The sequence below is a fragment of the Nomascus leucogenys genome, chromosome 16, assembly GCF_006542625.1.
Source record: "Nomascus leucogenys isolate Asia chromosome 16, Asia_NLE_v1, whole genome shotgun sequence".
In the NCBI taxonomy this organism is placed as follows: Eukaryota; Metazoa; Chordata; class Mammalia; order Primates; family Hylobatidae; genus Nomascus; species Nomascus leucogenys.
In genome coordinates, this window is record NC_044396.1 from 56,643,206 (window position 1) to 56,670,972 (window position 27,767).

Sequence of the window (27,767 nt, forward strand, 5' to 3'; positions counted from 1 at the left end):
GATGTACTGATGATTAAAATGAAATCATGCCCAATAAGCACTTGATATAGTGCCTGGCATATAGCATTGAACAGGTGTTGATTTTTGTAACTGTGTAAAGTATATTATTGTTACTAAAGAAAAAATAACAGTGATAAAACAATATTTTTGGTCCAACTACAGCTATACCCTTCAAAATGAAAACATACATTATATTTCCCTCAATTAAGAATGAAACAGTGGAAATGATGAGATAGGTGGGAAGGCCATATTAAGTATACAAATAAATGATTATATTCATTTTAAGTACCGTGCATTGATGCCAAAAAAGGCACAATTTCTTTTTCTCGTTTATTGTTAAATGTCACACATATAGAATTGAAATGACTAGAAAGACTACCCATTTCTTTACCACACACAACTTATAAAAACAGGCAGCAGAAACAAAACATGAAACTGATTCAATAAAACACCTAACAAGGTTTGCCAAAGGTCAGTATAAACTGCCTAAATCCTTGCTACTCACGAGTAGACTAGCAGTACTGGCCACCTTGGGAGTGTGCTAGAAATGCAGAGACTCAGGCTCATTCCAGATTATGGAATCTGAATTTATATGCACGCTTAGTGATCTATATGCACATTAAAGTTTGTGAAGCACTGGCAAGGTTTCGGCTTAAATCTACTTCTATGTTATACACTGCTACAAATCACAGCTACATAATTTGTGATACTAACATTTCCAGTATCCGTAAGATAGCAATATTATGCTCAGGAGAGTTTTAATATCAGATTTTACTTTTTTAAAAGAGACAGGGTCTCACTATGTTGCCCAGGCTGGACTAGAACTCCTGGGCTCAAGCAATCCTCCTACCTTAGCCTCCCGAGCAGCTGGGACTACAGGAGTGTACTATCACACCCAGTTTAGATATATTTTAAACATGAAATCTTTTTTCCAGTTTGGTAAACAGAGCAAAAACAGAAGGTAAAAAAGCAGCATAATGTAATATTGAAGATTGTGGATTCTGAGCTATATTGCCAGGATTCTAAAACCAGCTCCACTACTTACTTGCTGTGCAATTTAGGGCAAGTTACCCAATCTCTCTGTGCCTCAATTTCATGTTTTAAAATGGAGATAATACCTACCTTATAGGGCTTAGTGAAATTCTTTATAATAGTAAAAAAAAAATCTAAAACTATTATCAACATGCACAGGAATAAACTGATATAGCCTTAAAATAAAATATTCAATAAACAATTATATATGTACTAACTTGGATAGATACACATATTAAATTAAAAATGTTTCAGATGAGCAGTAAAGTATGATTTAATTTTAACTTTAAAATTATGTATGTATAGTTTATAATATGCAGATGTTAAACATGTCATATGTATGTCTATGCATTTATATAAACACTGATGAGCCTAAGGAGGAATACCTTTGGAACTGGAATTAGAGAGGAAGATTTGAATTGTATACTTTAGCATTGGCCAGATTTGTTACAAACAGGCATAGATTTCTTTAAAAATTTTATTTATATTACAAAAAGAAATAGGTGAACAGAATATATAGTTCATTCCCATCATTCTGGATAAACAGAAATCTGGTAAATATCATGCTAATTATAACATATTAAAATTTCATTAAAGTATTAATGATTTTAAAAACTGGTTAACACTTTAAAACAGAAAATATGCTACTGCTAATTAATTTCCCATACATTTACTCTAGCTTAAAAACAATCCTAGTTAGAAGTTAAAAGAAATCAATGATAATTTCTGTTAACATCAAAGTGATGTTTCTGCTTCTGAACATCACTTGAAGAAGTGGGCTACTTATGTGTACTCCCATTCTAAAAAATATTTTTACGAAGATGTCACTTTCAATTATTTCTAGGTTGCCAGTAGATAGCCCAAAGAAAATCGCTTTGTTAATACAAAGCAAATTATATCCTCCTTAATGCCCCTCTCCAAAACCCCAAGAAAATTTCATATATATGAATATGAACACCCACCACCAATCTTACTATGACTACAGTGTTCAAATGCAGCCATGTCAGATATTTTTCCAGACATCACCCTTTAGAGGTAGCAAATACTGAAAAAAAAAAGTCTGATAAAACATTACTTCTTTAACTACACATTAGCAGCTAATTATGTAATGAACCAGTTAAGTAGATAAACCCTAAAAAAGATTTTTCACGTACGAAAAAGTTTCATTATCACCTAAATCAGAAAATAGTTTGTTATGACAATTTTTTGGTCTCACTAAACACCAACAAGTAATCGACCATCCCCATTTATTGCTTTCTGTAGTTTTGACTACAATATGAGAGAGAATCAACTAAAATAGATGCTGCTTTAGGAAAGAAACTATACAACAGTGATATGGAGTTTGAGTTCTAGAGTCAGACTCCTGTAATAAAACCCCAGCTCTACTATTTATATAGTCATGAACTTCAAATGACTTCTAAGATTCAGTTTGCTCACTTATATAATGGGGATGTTATCATAAGAGAATATCTAAATTTATAGTCTCTGCATCCCTGTTGCTTTAACTTTCTGTCTTCTTTTATATATTTCTGTCCTTTTTATTTAAGAACTAAACTTCTTAAGAATAGCTAATAAATACACCTAAGATTTGATAGGTATGTACCAGCCAAATCCTAAGTGCCTTACAAGCGTTCACTCAGCTAATCCTTAAAACAACGGTTCATTTTACAAATGAGAAAACCAAAGCTTCTAGTAGTTTGGTAATTTTTTTTTCCCAAAGAGCTGGTAACTGCATGGATTGAACATTCAAATACACAGTCATTAAAAAGTCTGTATTCCGCACCTCTTAAAAAGATTTCAGGTACAATACTAATTCCCACAACATTAAAAAGTTTGTGTTCCTTACTTTTTTTAAAAAAGGATTCAGATATGAATATATTTCTTGCTTGTAAAAGAAATAATGCTTAGCTCTCAGAATTAAAATCTACCTGCCACAGCATTCCAATTTGTAAGAAAAACATTGGTTTAAAAGTTAAATGACTGGCAGCTACAAGAAATGAAAATGCTCAGCTTCCTACAATTTCTTTTCTACTGCTCAGTAAGAATAGTTATCAAACATAAACACATATATAAACATATAAACCAAAAAAGCAAAGATGGTTCTTATTTCATTGTACTTAAGGAAAAAGTTCATAATCCTAATAGGGCTTGCCAAGCTCTCCACAGTCCTATTCTTCCTAACTACTTCTAAATCTTTATCTCTTGTGACCCACTTTCCCATTCTATCTCTTCTTTCCAGTAATAATGGATGTCTTTTAGAAAAGCATCAACTGTCTCTCTTGCCTTTGGATTTTCATTAAACATTATTTCTTTAGGAAGGTATCTCTTGATTCTCCCATACTAGGTTAGGTCATCCTGTTATAGGCTCCTTTAGTATCTGACACTGTCACTTTTTGAAAATTTATCACATTTGTTTTATCTGTGTAATACCTATATTCCTTACTAGATCTTAATTTTGGGGTGGGGGGAGTATTCTGATAGGACACAGCAGGGTTTTGTTTTGCAACCCCAGTGACTAGCACAAAACATAACACATAGCAGGGAATACTTAGTCCATGTAAGTAAGAGGTATGCAGCGTCCCTGCTCCTGAAGAGTTGGTAATCTGTTGACAAAATAATTGAAAATATACAAAACAGAAGCAAACAAAATATAATTAGCAAGCTTCTTATTCAAGGGGAAAGCCTAGAGGCTTTTCTACTAAAAATAGGGATGAGGACAGGAGTGGCCACTATAGTTACTAATATTAGATAGTACAATTAGACAAGAATTGTTTAAAAAAAAAAGTAAAACTGTGTCCATGTGCAGATTATATCTACTTTGAAAACCCAAGATAGTCAATAGAAAAATAACTATAAAGAACAGGAAAATTTAGTAAAGTAGTAGGATACAAAATAAGCACACAGAAATCCAAAGCATTCGTAAATACAAATGATAGCCAGTTGGAAGACATGGCAGAAGACCCCATTTTCAGTTGCAACGAAAAATGATTAAAAGAAAAAATTCATGGAACTGCTGCTGGTTATAAAAGAGGAATTAGCAACAGATCAGCAATTCTGCTGTGAACAATTAAAAAAACAGAAAAATATGTAAAAAGAAAAAATTCAGACACTGGTCAACAGGCAATGTAAGACTGTGATCCCTGAGAAAAGGGAAACAAATTAAGGTGAGTCCAATTACTGCCCTTTCTGCCTGGAGACTTCCTGGACTCTGGCATATTGAGGGAGAACCCAAGCAAAGCAGGGAGATCTTGCTAAGCTGAGGAGACAGAGATGAGAGTTTAGAGGGGCTCAGGCAACAGAAACATTGAGAGTACCAGTATCAGTTTTTTAAGACAACAACACAAAAAACAAAAACCTCCAAAATTTGCATCATGGTCCTAGCCTTAGGCTGGATGTCAAGCTGCACATGTGTAAGGTGCATGTACCTATTCATGTAAGAATAGGCAAAGAACTACTGTTGAAAGCTTAAATAAACACTTCCATCCCACAAATCTGGAAGACGCTAAAGTTCTGACCAGCAGGAGAGAACTCCAAAGTGGAGAGACCTTGATAAACACATGGGTATTACCAGACCAGGAAGTCCACCCACACCTTAGGAGTAGGGCTAACTGCCAAGTAAAAGCTACTCTGTAATTATCCTAGCAAAGCTTTAAAACAAGCTTCAACTAGAACTCTCAAAAATTGCCAGTGGGAATATAAAATAGTACAACCACTTTGGAAAACAGTTCTTTCAAGATGAACATATAGATATATGACCTAACAATTCCACAACTAGGTAAGGGAAATGAAAACATATAAGAAAGACAAAAAAGAATTCCAAAAACATAGAGTAAAAGAAGTAACACAAAAGTATTCATTCTGTATGATTCTATTCTATTCTATAAAGTTCTAGAACAGGAAACAATAATCCATAGTGACAAAGAGATCAGTGGTTGCCTGATCTCTCTGGGTGTTATTTTGTCAGGCTGTGTACTGGCTTCCTCATCAGCCTGACAAAATAACTACAGCACTTCCAGGTACCACATCCAGGGGAAGAGACAGTATTAGTATCTCATCACTTGCAACCAAAAGCCTTGATATTCATTCTGTTTAGAACAGCTTAGGTCACATGCCCAACCCTGTCAAGGAAAACAAAATGGAATACGATGATAGGCATAAGCCTAGGAGTGAGGTGCTGAATTACATTTTGTGAAGCATTTAAGGGCATTGTTAAAAAGAGAAAAAGGATAACTGGATGGTAGGCAATCAACAAATAGCTACTATAGCATTTTCCCTTTCAAATAAAATCCAATGCCTTGTCTTTGCATTCAGGTTCTACATAGTATAGGCTCCAAATATACTGTTCAATTTTAATTTCCCATATTCCTTGTGCACCAAACACATTAGTCTTCTGCCCTGTTTAAAAAACAAAAACAAACACAACCACCACAACCCAAAACCACAAAAATCCTCTTCTCCCTGTATCTTCTAGAGAAATTTCAAGGCTCAATTAAATGTTAACTCAGCCATAAAGCTTCTGGAGATCACCTCAAGCAGAAGTAATTCTTTTAAACTCCTGTGGTCAACATTTTGCATCCTTTAATGAATGAATGGATTCAGCCATTGACTATCAATAACTGCTAACATTGGAAAAAAATGACAATGAGACATCACACATCATGGGCCTCCTAATGGAAGAACACAAAGAAAGAGAAACCTGAATTTGATCAAACCTCTATCTAAAGCAGCATTGACTAAGAGAACTTCCCACATGATGGAACTGTTCTATCAAGGCACTGCCCAATATGGTAGCCATTAGCCACATGTAGCTATTAAGCATTTAAAATGAGCCTAGTATACTTTAGCAACTAAGTTTTTTATTTTATTTAATTTTAATTAATTTAACCTTAAATTTAAAATAGCTCATGTGGCTGATGGCTACTGTATTAGGCTTCATAGCTCTAAATCCATTTACCAGTTTACTGAAAAAGCAAATGACAGAGGACCATTTTAAATCATATTACAGAAGAATATTCAACAAACTCCAGAATGAAAAACTCTAAATTGTTTCAACGAATATATATATTTTTAAAGTTGTGAAGAAAGTCCACAGATTGAAAAAGGCTTAAAGGAAGTACTGAACAATTACAAACTGTGGACCTCATTTAGATTCTGATTCATAAACAAACACTTAGGACATTAATGAGACGACTGTAAACACAAACCAGTTTGGTTTTATAAAACTGAGGAAAAATTAACAATCATTCCTAAGATAATGGCATGGCACTTATATTGATTTAAAAAGAAAGCATATTTGTTCTTTTAGAGATGCATTCTAAAATATTAGTGGACGAAATGATGTCTGGTATTTCTTCAAAATATGCAGAAGAATTTAACAGGCTAGCAAGGAGGCAGATTGGCTCTGGGTTAATAACTGCTGTTAGGGCCTAGGTTTTGGGTACATAGGGGGTCATTATCCTGTCCTATCTATTTTCACAAATATTTGAAATTATCCATAGGAAATTTTTTAAACAAAAAAATAAAACCCTCTGATAGCATATTATACAACACACAAAATATTCTGGATTCGAGATTTGTACAAATGACTTATGAATCTTAAGACATGTAGGTGAATTAAGATCAGGGTTAATATCATAAGCATTGTTTTATTCCCCTCAGTATCTTAATCTAGTATCACATATGCAAATTATGCAAAATAATATTTCCAATAATTATAGTTTTAAATTTCTTTCCTATTTAGTTTTATGGTAAGACAGCATTGTAAAGAATCTTATAGATAATTCATGTCAAATTATGTGAGAAGATAGAAAAAAATGAGGAAGGAGGGCTCAAAACCCAGGTCCTAGGATCCTCAAATCTGATATGCTGTAGCCTGATCATCACTTTTTATTTGTGAAGATATATATGCAAAAAACAAAGCCACGCAAATACATATTTCTTTTTTACTACCTGTAAGGCCAAACCCTAATATAGTTTGCCAAAAAGGCAGGCTTGATAGTGGAGGCCTCATTTTGCCTGTGTTACATGTCGGCAGGCCTAACATCTAGAATCAAAGTGTGCAGAGTGGTCACTTTCTCACTGAGTGAGAACATTTTCAGTGAATTTTGGCCCTCTGCTAAATAAGGTAAGGGTGGGGGCTCTATCCAAGAAGGCTGGTGTCCTCTTATAAGAAGAAGAGATACCAGAGATCTCTGTCCACACATGCTTTGTTTGGACACAGTAAGAGAAGAGGCCATGTGAGGACACAGTAAGGAGGACACTGCATGCTAGGAAAAGAGGCCATACCAGAAACCAACCCTGACAACACCTAAATCTCGGACTTCTAGCCTCCAGAACTGAGAGAAAATAAATTTCTGTTGTTTAAGCCACCCAGTCTGTGGTATTGTTATGGTAGTCCAAATAGACTCATATACCTACTTTCCCCATGTAGGTCTAGATGAAGATTTTTGGGAATCCCTCTCAAGTGTATGACAAATTCAGTACATTCTTCTAAGGAAAGGCTCCATAATGTCTAACAAATACTTATAATGAGATGTTTACTTTTGTAAAAAAGGTTATGAAATCCCTGAGAAATAAGATATTTTCCTGATTGATTTAATTACTGGTATCCTAAAAGTATTATTTCTGTAACTTTTTAATTGTGGCCATCCATTATGTATTTATATGAACTAGCCTTGAACCTATTTCCCACTTAAAATAATAGTAATAATTATTTATAACATTACTTTTAATGAAAAGATACATTATAATTTTTAAACCCCATTCTTTTGTTGTTGTTGAGGCAGAGTCTCGCTCTGTCGCTAGGCTGGAGTGCTGTGGCGCGACCTTAGCTCACTGCAACCTCCGACTCTCTGGTTAAAGCAATTCTCCTGCCTCGCCTCCCGAATAGCTGGGATTACAGGCACGTGCCATCACCCAGCTAATTTTTGTATTTTTAGTAGAGATGGGGTTTCACCATGTTGGCCAGGATGGTCTCGATCTCCTGACCTCATGATCTGCCCACCTCGGCCTCCCAAAGTCCTGGGATTACAGGCGTGAGCCACCGCGCCCGGCCAAACCATATTCTTAATGGACCTTTGGGAGTTCAGTGTTTTTATATGTTTAGACTTCCTGTAGTATTATGTTAGTAAGATTTTATGTTTGAAATGTCTTGGAAATAAGGATATAATGACAACGAACTACTATATTGTTTAAAGTACAAATACTAAACAAACACATGCTCCTAGTATTCAGAGAATGAATCAGATCCCTTAAAGAACATGCAGAGATCTTTATGCACCCTACTGCTGAGCATCTCAGTGAGTGTTCATACAGATGAAAATCATCTTCTCTATTCTAAAATTAGCTTGAGCTACTGATAAAAGAGCTCACAACATAAACTGGAAAAGGAATTTTAGGACTACTAAGTTCAAAGGTTCCTACCTATGACTGTGGTTCACAAGAATGAATATGAGTTTGAAAGAATTCAGAACTCCAGGAAAAAAAATTACACACCTATATTTCTTACAGTAACAGCTTTGAAAGATATTTTATATCACGAAGTTCATCTTTTTTCAAGTGCACAATGGGTGGTTTTTAGTATATTCAGGAAGTTGTACAACCATCTTTCAAATAAATGGAATCATACAGTATGAGGTCTTTTGTGTCTGGCTTTCACCTAGCCTTATGTTTTCATGATTCATCCTTGTACCACGACTCAGTACTTCATTTGTTTTTATGGCTGAATAATATTCCATTATCTGGATATATCACATTTTGTTTACATATTCACTAGGTGATAGACATTTAGGTAGTTTCTACTTTTTGTGAGCAGCATTGCTATGAATATTGGTATACAAGTTTTTATATAGACATATGTTTTCAATTCTCTTTAGTATATAGAGATAGTGGAACTGGTGGGTCATATGGTATCCCTATGTTTTCCTTTCTGAGGAACTGCCAAGCTGTATTACAAATGGCAATACCATTTTACATTCCCATCGGCAACATGTAAGGGTTCATTTCTCCACATCCTTGACATTTGTTATTGTGCATCTTTTTCATTTTAGCCATCCTATGGGTGTGAAGTGATATATCATTATGGTTTTGATCTGCACTTCCCTAATGAGTAACAATGTGGCTCTTTTCATGTGATTATCGGCCACGTATGCTATTCTTTGGAGAAATGTCCATTCAAATCCTTTGCCCATTTCTTAATTGGCTGGATTGTCTTTCTGTTATTGCTGAGTTAAGAGTTCTTTAGACATTGTAGATATTGATCCTTTGGTTAGATACATAATTTGCAAATATTTTCTCCCATTTTATAAGCTGACTTTTCACTTTGATAGTGTCCTTTGAAGCACAAGTGTTTTTAATTTTCAGGACAGTCTAATTTACCTATGTCTTCTTTTGATGCTTGTGCTTTGGTCACAACTTACACAGTTGATCCTTGAACAACAAAGGGGTTAGGGGTGCTAACCCTTCTGCACAGTCAAAAATCTGCATATAACTTTTGATTCCCCCAAAACATAACTTCTAGTAGCCTATTGCTGACTGGAGGCCTTACCAATAACATAAACAGTTGATTAACACATATTTTCTATGTTACATGTATTACAGACTGTATTCTTACAATAAAGTTAGCTAGAGAAAAGAACATGTCATTAAGAAAATCACAAGGAATAGAAAATGTATTTACTATTCATTAAGTGGAAGTGAATTACTGTTTTCATGGTGAGTAAGCAGAGAAGGAGGAGGAAGTGGTAGAGAAGGAGTTTGTCTTGCAGTCTCAAGAGTGGCAGAGGTAGAATGAAGTTAGGAAAAGTTTGTGAAAGACATATTTGCGTGTGTTTATAGAACACACACAAATATATATATATATATAAATACACACACACACACACACACACACACCCCGAAAGAAGCGTGCACAAAGACACTAAGTGCTGTTACTCAGGTATTTTATTCTCATTTAAGGAACTAAACTTTTATATACTTAAGTACAGGCTACCTCTTTTTATTGCACTTTGCTTTATGATACTTTGCAGATACAGTGTTGTTTTTCTGTTGCTGTTTTGTTTACCAAATTGGAGGTTTGTGGCATCCCTATATAGAGCAAGTCTATCAGTACCATTTTTCCAAGAGAATGAGGTCACTTTAGGTCTCTGTGTCACATTTTGGCAATTCTTGCAATATTTAAAACTTTTTCATTACTATTATATTTGTCATGGTGATCTGTGATCTGAGATCTTTGATGTTACGATTGTAATTGCTTTGAGGTGCCATAACATGAACTGTGCCAAACAGGGTAAACTTAACTGATGAATACTGTGTGTGTTCTGATTGTTCCATCAACAAGCTGTCTCTCCCTCTCCTCGGGCCTCCCTCTTCCCTGAGACACAACAATATTGAAATTAGGCCAATTAATAACCTTATAATGATCTCTAAGTGTTCAGGTAAAAGGAACACTCACACATTTCTCACTGTAAATCAAAAGCTATAAACGGGCTGGGCACAGTGGCTCACACCTGTAATCCCAGCACTTTGGGAGGCCAAGGTGGGTGGATCACCTGAGGTCAGGAGTTCAAGACCAGCCTTGACAACATGGTGAAACCCTGTTTCTACTAAAAACACAAAAATGAGCTGGGCGTGGTGGCGCATGCCTGTAATCCCAGCTACTCGGGAGGGAGAGGCAGTAGAATCACCTGAACCTGCGAGGCGGAGGTTGCAGTGAGCCAAGATCTCGCCACTGCACTCAAGCCTGGGCGACAGAGTGACACTCCATCTCAAAACAAAACTAAACAAAACAAAACAACAACAACAACAACAACAACAACAAAAATTAAGCTTAGCAAGGAAGGCCTTTATTAATTAAGGAAGGTCTAGCTGAAAGCTAAACAGTTAATCAAGTTGTGTATGCAAAAGAAAAAGTTTCTGAAAGAAATTAAAAGTGCAACTCCAGTGAAAACACAAATGATAAGAAAGCAAAACAACCTTATTGTTGATAGAGAGAAAGTTTTGATGGTCTGGAAAGAAGATCAAACCAACCACAACGTCACCTTAATCCAAAGCCTAACACAGAGCAAGGCACACAGAACACTTCAATTCTACGAAGGCTGACAGAGATGAGGAAGCTTCAAAAGAAAAGTTGGAATCTAGCAGAGGTTGGTTCATGATGTTTAAGGACAGAAGCACTCTACATAACATAAAAGTGCAAGGTGAGGCAGCAAGTACTGATGGAGACGCTGCTGCAAGTTATCTAGAAGATCTAGCTAAGATCACTAATGAAGGTGGCTACACGAGGCAACAGATTCTCAATGTAGATGAAACAGCCTTCTATTGGAAGAAGACGTCATCTAGGACTTTTCCTAGCAAAAGAGAAGATATCAATGCCTGGCTTCAAAGCTTCAAAGGACAAGCTGACTCTCCTGTTATAGGCTAATGCAGCTCATGACTTTAAGTTGAAACTAATGATTATTTACCATTCCAAAAATCCTAGGGCCCTTAGGAATTAAGCTAAATCTGCTCTGCTTGAACAAAGCCTGGGTGACAGCACATTGTAAACATCTGTTTACAGCATTGTTTACTGAATATTTTAAGCCCACTCTTGAGACCATCCGCTCAGAAAAAAAGATTCCTTCAAAATATTCCTGCTCATTGACAATTCACCAGGTCACCCAATAGCGCTGATGGAGATGTATAAGGAAATCCACATACTTCCATGCCTGCTAACACAACATCCACTCTGCTGCCCATGAATCAGGAGTAATTTCAGCTTTCAAGCCTATTATTTAGGAAACACATTTTGTAAGGCTATGGCTGCCACAGCAAGTCCTCTGATGGATCCAGGCAAAGTAAATTGAAACCTCTCAAAAGGATTCACCATTCTAGATGTCATTAAGAACATTCATGATTCCACTGGAGGTCAATGAACTGTGACCTAACAGGAGCTTGGATGAAGTTGATTCCAACCCTCATGTATGACCTTTGACGTGTTTCAAGGCTTCAGTGGAGGAAGAAACTGCAGATGTGGTGGAAATCACAACAGAACTAGAATTAGAAGTAGAGCCTGAATATGTGACTGAATTGCTGCAATCTCCAGAGAAAACTTTAATGGATGAGGAATTGTTTTTTAGGGATCAGCAAAGAAAGTGGTTTCTTCAGATGGAATCTATTCCTAGGGAAGATGCTGTGAACATTGTTGGAATGACAACAAAAGATTTAGAATATTACATAAACTTAGTTGATAAAGCAGCAGCAGGGTTTGAAAAGACTGACCCCTATTTTGAAAGTCATTCTACTGTGGGCAAAAGGCTATCAAACAGCATCACATGCTACAGAGAAAGCTTTTATGAAGGTAAGAGTTCACTGATGTGACAAACTTCATTGTTGTCTTATTTTAAGAAATTGCTACAGCTACTGCAACCTTCAACAACCACTACCCTGACAGTCAGCAGCCATGAACACTGAGGCAAGACCTTTAACCAGGAGAAGAATTATAACTTGCTAAAGGCTCAGATGATCATTAGAATTTTGAAGCAATAAAATATTTTTAACTTAAGGTATATATGTTTTTTTAGATATGTCATTGCATACTTAACAGACTACAGTATAGTATAAACATAACTTTTATATGCACTGGGAAACCCAAAAATACACGTGACTCACTTTACTGTGACATTCACTTTATTGTGGAGGTCTGGAACCAAACTATATCTCTGATGTATGCCTGTATATTACTTTTGCTTCTAATTTTTCTTCTTGATTTATTAAGCTTTATAGCTTATTACTAAACAGTGGGTAATTGGCTTGTAGATTACATTATAACATTTCTGCAAAATAACTAAGTGGCCTGCTTTACTCATATTATGTATCAAGCACAGTACCCAAATTGATAAATCCAGTGCGTGGTTCCCACAGTATAGGAGAAGAGTATATTGGACTAATAAAGGTAGTTTTTTCTTTCTTTCTTGTTTCCCAGTGGGCAAGATCTTTCACACTGTGGGGCTTGTGATTGGGGCTCAGAGGGGACAGTAAGAGACTAGTGATAAAAATGTTAGAAACCTTTGGTATCAACTCTATTTTATTAACAGTTGATGTAACTGGAGTACACAGAAAAGGGAAAGGCAGTTACCTTTATAAAATCAGCTTTGTTGAGGTATAATTTATATGCAAAAAATCCATCAACTTCAAGGGTTTGATAAGTGCTAACAAATATGTCCAGTCAGGCAACCAACACTACAATCCAGATACAGAACATTTCCATCACCCAAAAAAGCTCTCTGATGTTCTCTTGTAATCAATCCCATTCCCACACCTTTAAAGTTGGACAACCACTAATCACAGTCAACATTTAATAAGCATTACACATTGTACGAATTCACGATGTATTATTAAATCTTCCTTCTAAAGTTGTAAGAATAGATTCCATCGTCCCCACATTATGGATGCGAAAACGCACTCAGGTTTTCTCATACAATTAACTCAGACAATTCTATGTCTAGTAAGTGGCAGAGACAGACTCAAATCCAGATTTACCCAATTCCAACATTAAAATTTGAGTTTTCACCTAAAAATACTGAATTTCTGGGCTTCTTTTGAAAAAAAATTAATATCTGTGTACATCTATTTCTGCATACATACCTACTGAGCTGGATCTGTGGCTGACCTCTTTTAGAAGAAGCATGCCATTTTTAGGTGCCCAGTGCCCACTACCTTCCCCTGTCATTCTGAGACTGATCCCAGGCCCTCTTCATTCACTTGTGTTACCTTTCTAGTCTTTGTTGGCACTTGAACTTGTGACCCCTAGTGCTATTTTGTGAGACCAATTTTTAAAAATTAAAAACCAGAAAGTACACAAAACAGCCAAGTTACACATGTAGAAAAATATGTGGCAGATATATATGTTATATATAATCATAATTATATATTACATATTATATATTATATTATATATTATAACAATTATATTGATAATTCTTTATATATTATACATAAGTATTTATTATATATTAATATATTATATTTATAATTATTATATATTATATGATTATAATTTATAATATAAATATATCTACAATAATTAAATAATTATATTATTTAATTATATAATTATTCTATATTATATAATTAATTAAGTTAATAATATATAATAAATTAATATATAATATAACATAAATTATAATATAATATATAATGTATTATAGTATATTATTTATTATATTATATATAATATATAATTAATTAAATTAAATTAATTACATAATTATTATATAATTAATATGGGAACGGTGGCTCATGCCTGTAATCCCAGTACTTTGGGAGGCAGGCAGATCACCTGAGGTTAGGAGTTCGAGACCAGCCTGACCAACATGTAGAAACTCCGTCTCTATTAAAAATGAAAAATTAGCTGGGTGTGGTGGTGCATGCCTGTAATCCCAGCTACTCAGGAGGCTGAGGCAGGAGAATAATAATAATTATTATTATACATTATAATTATATATTATATAATAGATATAATTTATATATAATATAAATATATAAATACATCTATTATAATTACAAATATATTAATATATAATAATTATATATAATATATAAATATAATTGTTATAAGATATATATAGTATATTATAATATATAATAATATATATTATATAATTATTTGTATATATTTATGTATTATATATTAAATATATTATATAATCATATATTATATATTTATATATATATTTATATATGAATGACTGGTAGCACTGTTTACCCACTCCCAACTTAGGGAGAAGGGAGGGCAGAAATAATTAACTCTTGTTGCTGATACATTTCTATAATGTTTGAATTTTAAAAGTATATATTACTTCTGTAATTAACGTGTACTGAACATGTACTGGAATGCTAACTTCTGAAAAAAGACAACATAAAATTCTACAGCTATGCAGTTTCAAGCTTTTCCTTATAACATTATAATAAAAACATGATTACAGGTGATGTCTTTTTTCTTAATATTAATGTCAAAATAGTATAAGAACTATCATTTAATATAAATTTCCCTCTTCTATATCAACAGGTCACTTTAAAAAATGTTCTTACACATGAGACTCAATGATGAGAAGATAAGTATGTAGATACAATGTTGCTATTCTTGCTGACATCACTAATAGTACTATGTAGTCTATGCAGACTAACGCAAACAAATAGAAACGGTGTTGACTTTTGTAATAACGAAGATAAATAATTTTAATGTATTATACTGCAGCAAGAAAAGCCTTTAAAGGTAGAATTATAAAGAAAGCAAAATTTAAAAATCCGTGTTTTTAAAGTATATTTTTAATAACACTGAAAGAAATTACTGAATTGTTAAAATCAGTCAATAGTATTTGTAGATCTAAATTTTTCTTGACCTTAACGCTGTTTTCTTTTTTTGCGTCAAACACCCTAGTATTGTCTTTTTCCTATCTTTATTATGTATAAAAGATGAGAAAGCAAGTAGTTTGTTTCTACTTCTAGCACTACTTATGACCAGAGAACACAAAGTTACACATGGTATTTCACTGATAATAAAGGTGGTTCTCAGCTGGGTGCAGTGGCTCATGCCTGTAATCTCAGTACTTTGGGAGGCAGGTGGATCACCTGAGGTTAGGAGTTCGAGACCAGCCTGACCAACACGGAGAAACCCCGCCTCTACTAAAAATGCAAAATTAGCTGGGTGTGGTGGTGCATGCCTGTAATCCCAGCTACTCAGGAGGCTGAGGCAGGAGAATCGCTTGAATTCAGGAGGTGGAGGCTGTAGAGAGCTGAGACTGCGCCATTGCACTCCAGCCTGGACAACAAGAGCAAAACTCCGTCTCAAATAAATAAATAAATAAATAAATAAATAAATAAAGGTGAATCTCAAGTTTATCAGAGGCTTTATAATGAGTTTCAAGGACATACTAGGTCTAAGGTCACTCTGGATCCTAGAGTCATTCATTAGCCCACCTCTTTGCTTCAACTTCAGACCTTTCTTTCCTCTCTTTTGGTTCCCTTGTTTCCTCTTAAATATACATTCAAGTAATTCCTGTCCATTAAAAAACAAAAGCAAAACCACTACTTTCTTGCCAGTGCACCTCCTTCCTTACACTTTCCTATTTTGGTCTTTCTCAGCCAAAGTTTTTGAAAGAAGAATCTATACTGATTAACGGAGCTTCCTTACCTATCATTTGCTCCTGAACCCTCCTCAATCTAGCTTTTACCCCTAGCACATTTCTGAAGCTCAGGTGGAAATGGATACCAATGACCTACTTAGAAAACACTTTATCCTAAAAAACATCAACTCTGAATCCACTTTTTTTTTTTTTTGAGACGGAGTCTTGCTCTGTTGCCCAGGCTGGAGTGCAGTGGTGTGATCTCGGCTCACCGCAAGCTCAGCCTCCAAGGTTCATGCCATTCTCCTGCCTCAGCCTCCCCAGTAGCTGGGACTACAGGCGCCTGCCACCACACCCAGCTAATTTTTTGTATTTTTAGTAGAGACAGGGTTTCACTGTGTTACCCAGGATGGTCTCGATTCCCTGACCTCGTGATCCGCCCGCCTCGGCCTCGGAAAGTGTTGGGATTACAGGCGTGAGTCCCCGCGCCTGGCCTCCATTTCTTAAAGTTGGAGAAAACCATATAACTACAAAGAACAATATCACTGTAAATTCATGGTTTCAATTCATCTGGATATTCAATGCTGTTGAATAACCTTTAAATAATGGACTCAGCTCTATCTCCAATGCCCTTGAAAACTCTATCAGCCCTCCATTATTTGCTTCAAGCTTCCAACAAACTTCCTCAACCACTATTCTTAGTAAATCACCTCTCTTTCCAACGATTCAGGGACCTTTTGGCATATTATCCTCTTCCTTTCTAGAAAGTCTGTTCTCAGCATACATGTTTAAAGCTTCAAGTACTCTATGTTGATAGCTCCCAAATTTCAACCCCTAATCTGAACTTTCTCCTAAACTGCAAATTTTTATTTGACTCCCAGTAGTCACTGGGCACTTAAACTGTGCTAGTCACTGTAGTCAGTCCTTTTCATTACTAATTCTTATAGCACCCCTCTAAAATAGATACTATTCCAGTTTTACATGCAGAAAAAAAGACTCAAAGAAGTTAAGAGACTTGTTCAAGGTCACAAAACTGGCAAGTGATGCTGCCAGTATTTAGGCACATTTGTCTAGCTCAAAGCCCGTAATCGTGAAATAATAACAATAGCAGCTAACGTATGTACTATGTACCAAATGATGGTCTAAGGAATTTCCATGTTTCAGTACATTTCATAATCACCTTATGAGGGAGGTGTTAGTCCAATGTCTACAGTAAATACTGTCTTTTAACTTTCTACTGTACAGTTTTGCCTTAATGTCCTACGTATCTCAAACTAGGTAGGTGTGAGACTAAACTCTTATCTACCCTCAGTCTGCTCTTCCCCTTATATTCCTTACCTTGATGAATGACACCAGCATCTCCCAGTTGCCCAAGTAGGAACCTGGAAGTCATTTCAGTTTCTTCCTTATCGTTCCTTCCTTCCTTCCCTTCATGCACTATATATTAAGTTCTCAGTTCTTTCCAACCCTCCTGCTATTTCCTTATTCCATGTCTTTGATATTTCTTTCCTGTCTTACTGCATTAAATATAAGCTTCAAAGGGGCAGAACACAGAATAGTGCCTGGTTCATATTAGACAGTCAATGAATATTTGCTGAATGTATAAATAAATGAATTAGCTTGCAAACTGGTTTTCCTACTTTTGGTTTCACAACTCTTTGATCCTTTTTGCACTACTCTCTCATGAATCCTCTATCGTTCGTTGCAATGCTACCAGAGATCTTTTTTAAAGGTACATCTGACATTAATCTTCAGCTTATAAAACTGTAACTAGTTCAATTCCTTCTATGTGTTAAGAGTCTCTAAGGCTCACCATAATCTGGCTCTTCTCTCTCTCCATCCCTTAAATGTTGCTACTCCTTTTCTGCCTTTACCTTGTACTTACATATTCTGGATTTAGCACTACTAAAATACATACAGTTTCTGAAATTTTGCCATTGTTGAACATGATGTACCCTTTGCATGGAAAAGTTGAGTGCATTGCCACTGGTTACTCTCTAATTCCTTCAACCCAGTTCAGGAAATACATTTCTGTCTACCTTAGGATGAGTTAGGCGTCCTCCTTGATGCTCACATAGTACATTGTATTAGTATGTATTGAGTTATAAGCATATTACTACCACAATCCTCATCATATTTTGGGGTTAATATTTAAAAATAATTTCAACTTTTAGATACTGGGGGTATATGTGCAGGTTTGTTACATGGGTAGATTGTGTGATGCTGAGGTTTAGGGTATGGATCCTATCACCTAGATAGTGAGCATAGTATCCAGTAGGTAGTTTTTTAACCCACATCCCTCTCCCTCCTACCTCTAGTAGTCCCCAGTGTCTACTGTTCCCATCTTTATGTCCGTGAATGTTTAGCTCCCACTTAAACGTGAGAATATGTGATATTTGGTTTTCCGTTCCTGTGCTAATTCACTTACGATTATGGCCTCCAGCTGCATTCATGTTGCTGCAAAAGACATGATTTTGTTCTTTATGGCTGTGTAGTATTCCATATACATATGTACCACATTTTAACTGCTAGTCTTCCACACCAAATGTTGAGTACTTCAAGGCAAAGAAAGTCCTTCTCCCCTTCTTTCTTCTCTCCTTCCTTTTCTTTCTTATGCTCTTTCTCCCTGCCTTGCTATTCCCCAGCAACCATCTCCCAATTTATGACACAGTGAGATCTCAGTAAATGTTTGTTGTTTTAATGAATAAAAATTATCAGATTTTGGAATTAGGCATGAAACATCCTCTGCATAATTAACAATTTGGTTTCATATGATACTGTTAGGAGGGTAAGAGGAGAGAAGGAAAAGGATAAAGAATGTATAAAGAGAAAGCTAGGCATTCTTCTACGAGTGAACGAAGTCAGAAAGCCACCAAGTGGAAGATTTCAAACCCAACTATTCCCTTGAATTAGAGAGAAATTTATTATCACTGTCTTTCAAAATGTTTGGTAAATGACTATCAAATATTTTACATTTTGAGCAGCTTCAGTCTTTAGATTGTAAGGGACTTTGCTCTGCATTAGCTTTAGAACTTGTTAGGGAGGAGGATACCAAGAAAATGGCATGTTTTTTTATTTACCATTTTTGATCTTCAGTGACTCCTGGGTTCTTAACAGCTTATAGCCCATCAATCTAATAAATGTATAAATACGTGTTTTTGTTTTTTTTTTTTGGCCGGGTGTGGGGGCTCATGCCTGTAATCCCAGCACTTTGGGAGGCCGAGGCGGGCAGATCATCTGAGGTTGGGAGTTCGAGACCAGCCTGACCAACATGGGGAAACCCCTTCTCTACTAAAAATACAATTTTTTTCTCTCTCTCAGCAAATAGCTAACTTTTCACTTACTTCTACTGGTCATCTCAGAGCTTACCTACTCTTTCATGGAACCTTAAAGTACTATCTTCCAGTTAACCTGTCAGCTTGGCATTTTTCTACAGAAGTATCACATGTGAAGCAGAGAATTATCCTTTTTCACATAATTGATAAAAGTTATCCAATGTAAGAAAAAAAATGGCGCACAGGAGGCAGCACTAACTTGCAGCTCCCACTCAAGACAGACAGAGCAGTGTGTGGAGACCCACGTCATGAACTTTTCCTCCAAGAACTACCTCAGAAACATACCAAGAAAGCCTAGAGAATCCACAGATCCTTTGAATGAGGCTGCTTGCTGCTACAGGCTCTGTGAGACAGCCAAAAACTGTGAGTGCCCAAAGTGTGAGGGGGGAACGTTTGCCCCTAAATGCACATCCTCACTGGTCCAGATCATGGGAAAAGAACTTGACCTTAGCTGGAGATGAGATTAATTTAGAAAGCTGAGTGAAATACAGGGGTACAGGAGGCAGTGGGAAGAGCCCTGTGGGCACTCTAGGTCCACAGGGAAGCCATTTCTGACTTTGTCTCCCCAGGGGTCCTTGGGGAGGGCTGCCAGTGGAACTGGCAAAAGCCACAGGGAGAAGGAAACTTCCAATTGAACTTTGTAACAATTTCAACTGAATGTGAAGTTTACTGGACAGAATCCGGGGGAGGGGGCAAATGGGGAGTCTAGATATGCGCACGGAAGTCTTGGCACGGGCGGAGGCATGAAACCTGAAAGCCCTGCTTGCTTTCTCAGCAGGGAGGTTTGCAGACTGGGCCAAGTTCTCAGCCTTGCTCACTGGCTGCCTGGAAAACTTGGTGCTGTTGGAGAAGCATGGTGGGAGTGAAACCGGCCTTTCAGGCTGCATGGGAGCTGGGTAAGGCCTGTCATTGCCGGCTTTCCCCCACTTCCCTGGCGACCTGTATGATACAGCAGAGGCAGCCATAATCTTCCTGGGAACGTAACTCCATTGGCCTGAGAACTACACCCTCATTCTCCATAGCAGCTGCAGCAAGCCTTGCCCAAGGAGAGCTTGAGCTTGGCCACACCTAACCCTGCCCCCACCTGATGATCTTTTTCTACCTGCCTGGTAGCCAAAAACAAAGGAGGTAATCTCTTGGGAGCTCTATGGTCCCACCCACTGCCTGAGAAACCTTATCCAGGTGACCCTAGGGCAAGCTTGTATCCTCCCTACACTACCACAGCTGATGTTCTCTTGAAAGTGTCACCTCCTGGCTGGAGGCCAACAAACAAAAAACCAGTGCACTAAACAAAAATACAACCAAAGACCCTCACAGAGTCCACTTCACTCCCCTGTTAGGTTCACTGGAAAGATGCTGGTATCCATGGCTGAGAGACCTGAAGATGGATCACATCTCAAGACTTTTTGCAGACACTCCCCAGTACCAGGCCAGAGCCTGGTAGCTCTGCTGGGTGGCTAGACCCACAAGTGAAACAACAATCACTGCAGTTCAGCTCTCAGGAATACTACAGGAAAGGGAGAGAACACCACATCAAGGGAGCAATCTGTGGGAAAAACGACTCTGAGCAGCAGCCCTTGGGCCCCAGATCTTCCCTCTGACACAGTCTATCCAAATTAGAAAGAACCAGAAAAACAATTCTGGCACTACAACAAAACAAGGTTCTTTAACACCCCCAAAAGATCACACTAGCTCACTAGCAATGGATCCAAACCAAGAAGAACTCTCTGACTTGCCAGAAAAAGAATTCAGATGGTCGATTATTAAGCTACTCAAAGAGGCATCAGAGAAAGGTGAATACCAACTGTAAGGTATTTTTTAAATGTTGCAGGATATAGCCAGAAAAATCTCCAGAGAAATAGATAGCATAAATAAAAAACAATCACAACTTCTGGAGATGAAGGGCACACTTAGAGAAATGCAAAATACATTAGAAAATCTAAACAACAGAATAGAACAAGTAGAAGAAAAAACTTCAGAGCTTGAAGACAAGGCTTTCAAATTAATCTAATCTGATATAGACAAGGAAAAAAGAATTAAAAAAAAATGAACAAAGCCTCCAAGAAATTCGGGATTATGTTAAACAACTAAACCTAAGGATAATTGATGTTCCTGAGGAAGAATAGAAATCTGAAAGTTTGGAAAACATATCTGAGGGAATAATCAAGGAAAACTTCTCTGACTTTGCTAGAGATCTAGACGTTGAAATACAAAGCTCAAAGAACACTCAGGTGATTCGTCGTAAAAAGATCATCACCTAGGCACACAGTCATCAGGTTATCTAAAGTCAAGATGAAGGAAAATATCCTAACGGCTGTGAGGCAAAATCATCAGGTAACCTACAAAGTAAAACCTATCAGATTAACAGCAGATTTCTCAGCAGAAACCTTACAAGCTAGAAGGGACTGGGGTCCTATCTTTAGCCTCCTTAAACAAAACAACTATCAGCCAAGAATTCTGTATCCAGCAAAGCTAAGCTTCATAAATGAAAGAAAGATACAGCCTTTTTTGGATAAACAAATACTGAGAGAATTCGCCACACCAAGTGAACACTACAAGAACTGCTAAAAGGAGCTCTAAATCTTGAAACAAATCCTCGAAATATACCAAAATAAAACCTCCTTAAACCATAAATCTCAAAGGACCTATAAAACACAATGAAATAACACAATGAAACACAATGAAATAACACAATGAAAACAAACAAACAAGGTATTCAGGCAACACATAGCATGATGAAAAGAATAGTACCTCACATTTCAATACTAACATCGAAGGTAAATGGCCTAAATCCTCCACTTAGAAGACATAAAATGCCAGAATAGATAAGAATTTGCCAACCACTTATCTGCTGTCTGTAAGAGACTCATCTGACACATAAACACTCACAAAGATATTCCATGCAAATGGACACCAAAAGTGAGCATAAATGGCTATTCTTATATCAGACAAAACAAACTTGAAAGCAACAACAGTAAAAAAATAAATAAATAAATAAAAACACAAAGAGGGACATTATATAATGATAAAAGGACTAGTCCAAAGGAAAATATCACAATCCTAAATATATATGCACCTAATACTGGAGCTCTCAAATTTATAAAACAATTACTACTAGACCTAAGAAATGAGATAGACAGCAACACACTATTAGTGGCGGACTTCAATACTCTACTGACAGCACTAGATAGGTCATCAAGACAGAAAGTCAACAAAGAAACAATGGACTTCAACTATACCCTAAAAACAAATGGACTTAACAGATATTTACAGAATATTTCACCCAACAACTGTAGAATATACATTCTATTTATCAGCATATGAACAGTCTCCAAGATAGACCAAATGAAAGGCCATAAATGAGTCTCAATAAATTTAAGAAAATAAAAATTTTATCAAGTACTCTTTCAGACTACAGTGGAATAAAATTGGAAATCAACTCCAAAAGGAATCCTCAAAACCATGCAAACGGATGGAAATTAAATAACCTGCTCCTGAATGATAATTGGGTCAACAATGAAATCAAGATGGAAATTTCAAAATTATTTGAAGGGCACGAGAATAGTGACACAACCGATCAAAACCTCTGGGATACAGCAAAAGCAGTGCTATGAGGAAAATTCATAACATTAACCACCTACATCAAAAAGTCTGAAAGAGCACAAATAGACAATTTAAGGTCACATCTCGAGGAACTAAAGAAACAAGAACAAACCAAACCCAGCAGAAGAAAAGAAATAAAGATCAGAGCAGAACTAAATGAATTTGAAACAAATAAAAACAATACAAAATATATATAAAACAAAAAGCTGGTTCTTTGAAAAGATAAATAAAATTAACAGACCATTAGTGAGATTAAGCAAGAAGAGAGAAGATCCAAATAAGCTTAATTAGAAATGAAATGGGAGATATTACAACTGATATCACAGAAATACAAAAGATCATTCAAGGCTACTACAAACACCTTTATGCACACAAATGAGAAAACCTAGAGGAGATGAATAAATTCCTGAAAAATAGGAGGAAACAGAAACTCTGAACAGACCAATAACAAGCAGCAAGGCTGAAATAATTAAAAAATTGTTCACAAAAAAAGTCCAAGACCAGACGGATTCACAGCTGAATTCTATCACACATTCAAAGAAGAACTGGTACCAATCCCATTAACACTATTCCAAAGATAGAGAAAGAAGGAATCTTCCCTACATCATTCTATGAAGCCACCAGCATCACCCTAATAACAAAACCAGGGAAGGACATAACAAAGAAAACTACAGACCAATATCCCTGATGATCACAGATACAAAAACCCCCAACAAAATGCCAGCTAACCAAATCCCATAGCATATAAAAAGATAACCCACCATGATCAAGTGGGTTTCATAACAGAAATGCAGAAATAGTTTAACATACACAAGTCAATAAATGTAATACATCACATAAAAATTAAAAACAAAAATCACAATCATCTCAATAGACACAGAAAATGCATTTGACAAAATCCAGCATCCCTTTATAATTAAAACCCTCAGTGGAATCAACATAGAAGGTACATACATTAAGGCAATAAAAGCCATCTATGACAAACCCATAGCCAACATTATACTGAACGGGGAAAGTTGAAAGCATTTCCCCTGAGAACAGGAACAAGATTGCCCACTTTGACTACTTCTATTCAAGGATGCCCACTTTCACCACTTCCATTCAACATAGTACTGGAAGTCCTAGCCACAGCAGACAAGAGACAAAGGGCATCCAAATTAGTAAAAAGGAAGTCAAACTGTCAATGTTTGCCAATGATATAATCCTATACCCAGAAAACCCTAAAAATTCATCCCCAAAGCTCCTAGAACTGATAAATGAATTCAGGAAAGTTTCAGGATACAAATTTAATCTACACAAATCAGTAGCACCACTATACACCAACAGTAACCACGCTGATAATTAAATCAAGGACCCAACCCTTTTGCAACAGCTGAAAAAAAAAAAACACATAGGAATATACCTAATCAAGGAGGTGAAAGACCTCTACAAGGAAAACTACAAAACACTGCTGAAAGAAATCACAGACCACACAAACAAAAGGAAACACATCCCATGCTCATGGATAGGTAGAATCAATATTGTGAAAATGACCATACTGCCAAAAGCAGTCTACAAATTCAAAGCAATTCCCATCAAAATACCACCATCATTTTTCACAGAACTAGAAAAAATAATCCTAAAATTCATATGAAACCAAAAAAGAGCCCACATAGCCAAAGCTAGACTAAGCAAAAAGAACAAATCTAGAGGCATCACATGACCTGACTTCAAACTATACTGTGAGGCTACAGTCACCAAAACAGCATGGTACTGATATAAAAGTAGGCATGTAGGCCTAGCGCAGTGGTTCACTCCCGTAATCCCACCACTTTGGGAGGCCAAGGTGGGAGGATCACTTGAGGTCAGAAGTTCAAGACCAGCCTGGCCAACATGGTGAAACCCTGTCTCTACTAAATATACAAAAATTAGCCAGGCGTGGTGATGCACACCTGTGGTCCCAGCTACTCAGGAGGCTGAGGCAGGAGAATTGTTTGAACCCCAGAGGCGGAGGGTGCAGTGAATTGAGATCACACCACTACACTTCAGCTTGTGCGACAGAGGAAGACTTCATCAAAAACAAACAAACAAAAAAACAAAAACAAAGAAAAAGGCACATAGACCAATGGAACACAATAGAGAACCCAGAAATAAAGCCTAACACTTACAGTCAACTGATCTTTGACAAAGCAAACAAAAACACGCATGAAGTGGGGAAAGGACACCCTATTCAACAAATGGTGCTGGGATAATTGGGAGGTCACATGTAAAAGAATGAAACTGGATCCTCGTCTTTCACTTTACGCAAAAATCAACTCAACATGGATCAAGGACTTAAATCTAAGACCTGAAACCATAAAAATTCGAGAAGATAACATTTGAAAAACCCTTCTAGACACTGGCTTAGGCAAAGACTTCATGGCAAAGAACCCAAAAGCAAATGCCACAAAAACAAAAACAAATAGATGGGACTTAATTAAACTAAAAAGCTTCTGCAAAGCAAAAGAAATCATCAGCAGAGTAAACAGACAACCCACAGAGTGGGACAAAATCTTCCCTAACTATGCATCCAACAAAGGACTAATATCTAGAATCTACAAGGAACTCAGACCAGTAAGAAAAAAAAAACAAATAATCCTATTGAAAAGTCTGCTAAGGATATGAATAAACAATTCTTAAAAGAAGATATACAAATGGCTAATAAACATGAAAAAAATGCTCAACATCACTAATGATCAGGGAAATGCAAATCAAAACCACAATGCAGTACCACCTTACTCCTGCAAGAATGGCCATAATCAAGAAATCATAAAATAACAGATGTTGGCATGGAATGTGGTGAACAGGGAAAACTTTTACACTGCCAGTGGGAATGTAAACTAGTACAAGCACTATGGAAAACTGTGTGGAGATTTCTTAAAGAACTAAAAGTAGATCTACCATTTGATACAGCAATCCCACTACTAGGTATCTACCCAGAGGAAAAGAAGTCATGAAAAAGATACTTGCACATGCATATTTATAGCAGTACAATTCACAATTGCAAAAATGAGGAACCAGCGCAAAGTCCCATCAATCAACAAGTGGATAAAGAAAATGTGGTATACATACAACATGGAATACTACTCAGCCATAAAAAAGAATAAAATAATGGCATTTGCAGCAACCTGGATGGAACTGGAGACCATTATTCTATATGAAGTAACTCAGGAATGGAAAAATCAAACATTTAATGTTCTCATTCATAAATGGGAGCTAAGCTATGAGGGCTCAAAGGCATAAGAATGATACAATGGACTTTGGGGACTCGGGGAAAAGGGTGAGGGGGGTGAGCAATAAAAGACTACACATTGGGTAATTTGGCACAGTATACACTGCTTGGGACGGGTGCACCAAAATCCCAGAAATCACCACTAAACAACTTATTCATGTAACCAAACACCACCTGTTCCCCAAAAGCCTATTGAAATAAAAAATTTTTAATTAAAAAAAATAGTTTAGAGAGAAAAGGACCTCTTGGCCGGGCGCGGTGGCTCACGCTTGTAATCCCAGCACTTTGGGAGGCCGAGGCGGGCGGATCACGAGGTCAGGAGATCGAGACCACAGTGAAACCCCGTCTCTACTAAAAATACAAAAAATTAGCCGGGCGTGGTGGCGGACGCCTGTAGTCCCAGCTACTCGGAGAGGCTGAGGCAGGAGAATGGCGTGAACCCGGGAGGCGGAGCTTGCAGTGAGCCAAGATTGCGCCATTGCACTCCAGCCTGGGCGATAGAGCGAGACTCCGTCTCAAAAAACAAACAAACAAACAAACAAAAAAACAATATTGTACATGCCTATCCAAAAAAAAGGATATCTCTCCATTTAGTATCCTCCTTATGTTAGAGGAATTTTCTTCATGTAAGTTCTGCATAATTCTTATTAATCATACCATTTGATATTCAAAAAAAGTTTTTTAAGTTATCCAATGTAAATATATCTAGCTATACTATACAGGTATATTTCCCCAAATGAAAAAAAAGAAAAAATATTTAACTAGCATGTATCTGTTGCCTTACTATGTACTTTCCAAAATTTTAATTTACTTAGTTATTAGAACAAATATTTGAGGTAGATATTGTCTCCAGTTTACCAGTGAAGAAACTAAACTTCAGATATAGTAAATAACTTGCTCAAGGACACGACTAAGACATACAACTAATATCCAAACTTAGGTCTGTCTTATTATAAAGATCATGCATCAATTCCCTCACTATACCTTCCAAAATACATATGGGTCTCATTTGGGTTAATAATTTCATTATTTACAGAACAAACGTACCCTTTAATTTTGAAACAATTCCAGGAGTAACTGATATTCCCCCTTTTAAGGCCCAGGATGTTGAGACTAAAAAATTAACCTGTCAGGACTAAATTTCATAGTTACTGAAGAACAGAATCAAGTATCAAATATGAGGCTCTTCTACCACAAAGACCAGAAGATACAGATCCAGTCTTGATGGATGTCCCTCTGTCAATTGTGCTTAGATACAGCGGAAATAGGAGTAAGCACACAAGGGTGTGCTTACATTGACAAAGAAACCAAGGAATTAGGGCATTTAAAAGACAGGTTGGTAACAGTTGTGCAGAGCAACCTAGGAGGCAACACTAAAACCTACTATAGATAGTAATGATGGCATGATGATACAGCATAAAGTATATGAGGCTTGACATCAGAGAA

The 27,767-nt window shown here is 36.6% G+C and overlaps 1 protein-coding gene across 2 annotated transcripts in view; it reads right to left on the bottom strand.

Moving 5' to 3' along the window:
- The window catches only part of LRP12 (LDL receptor related protein 12), a 96,223-nt gene that overhangs the window by 41,494 nt on the left and 26,962 nt on the right, over positions 1 to 27,767 (bottom strand). The window lies entirely within an intron of this gene.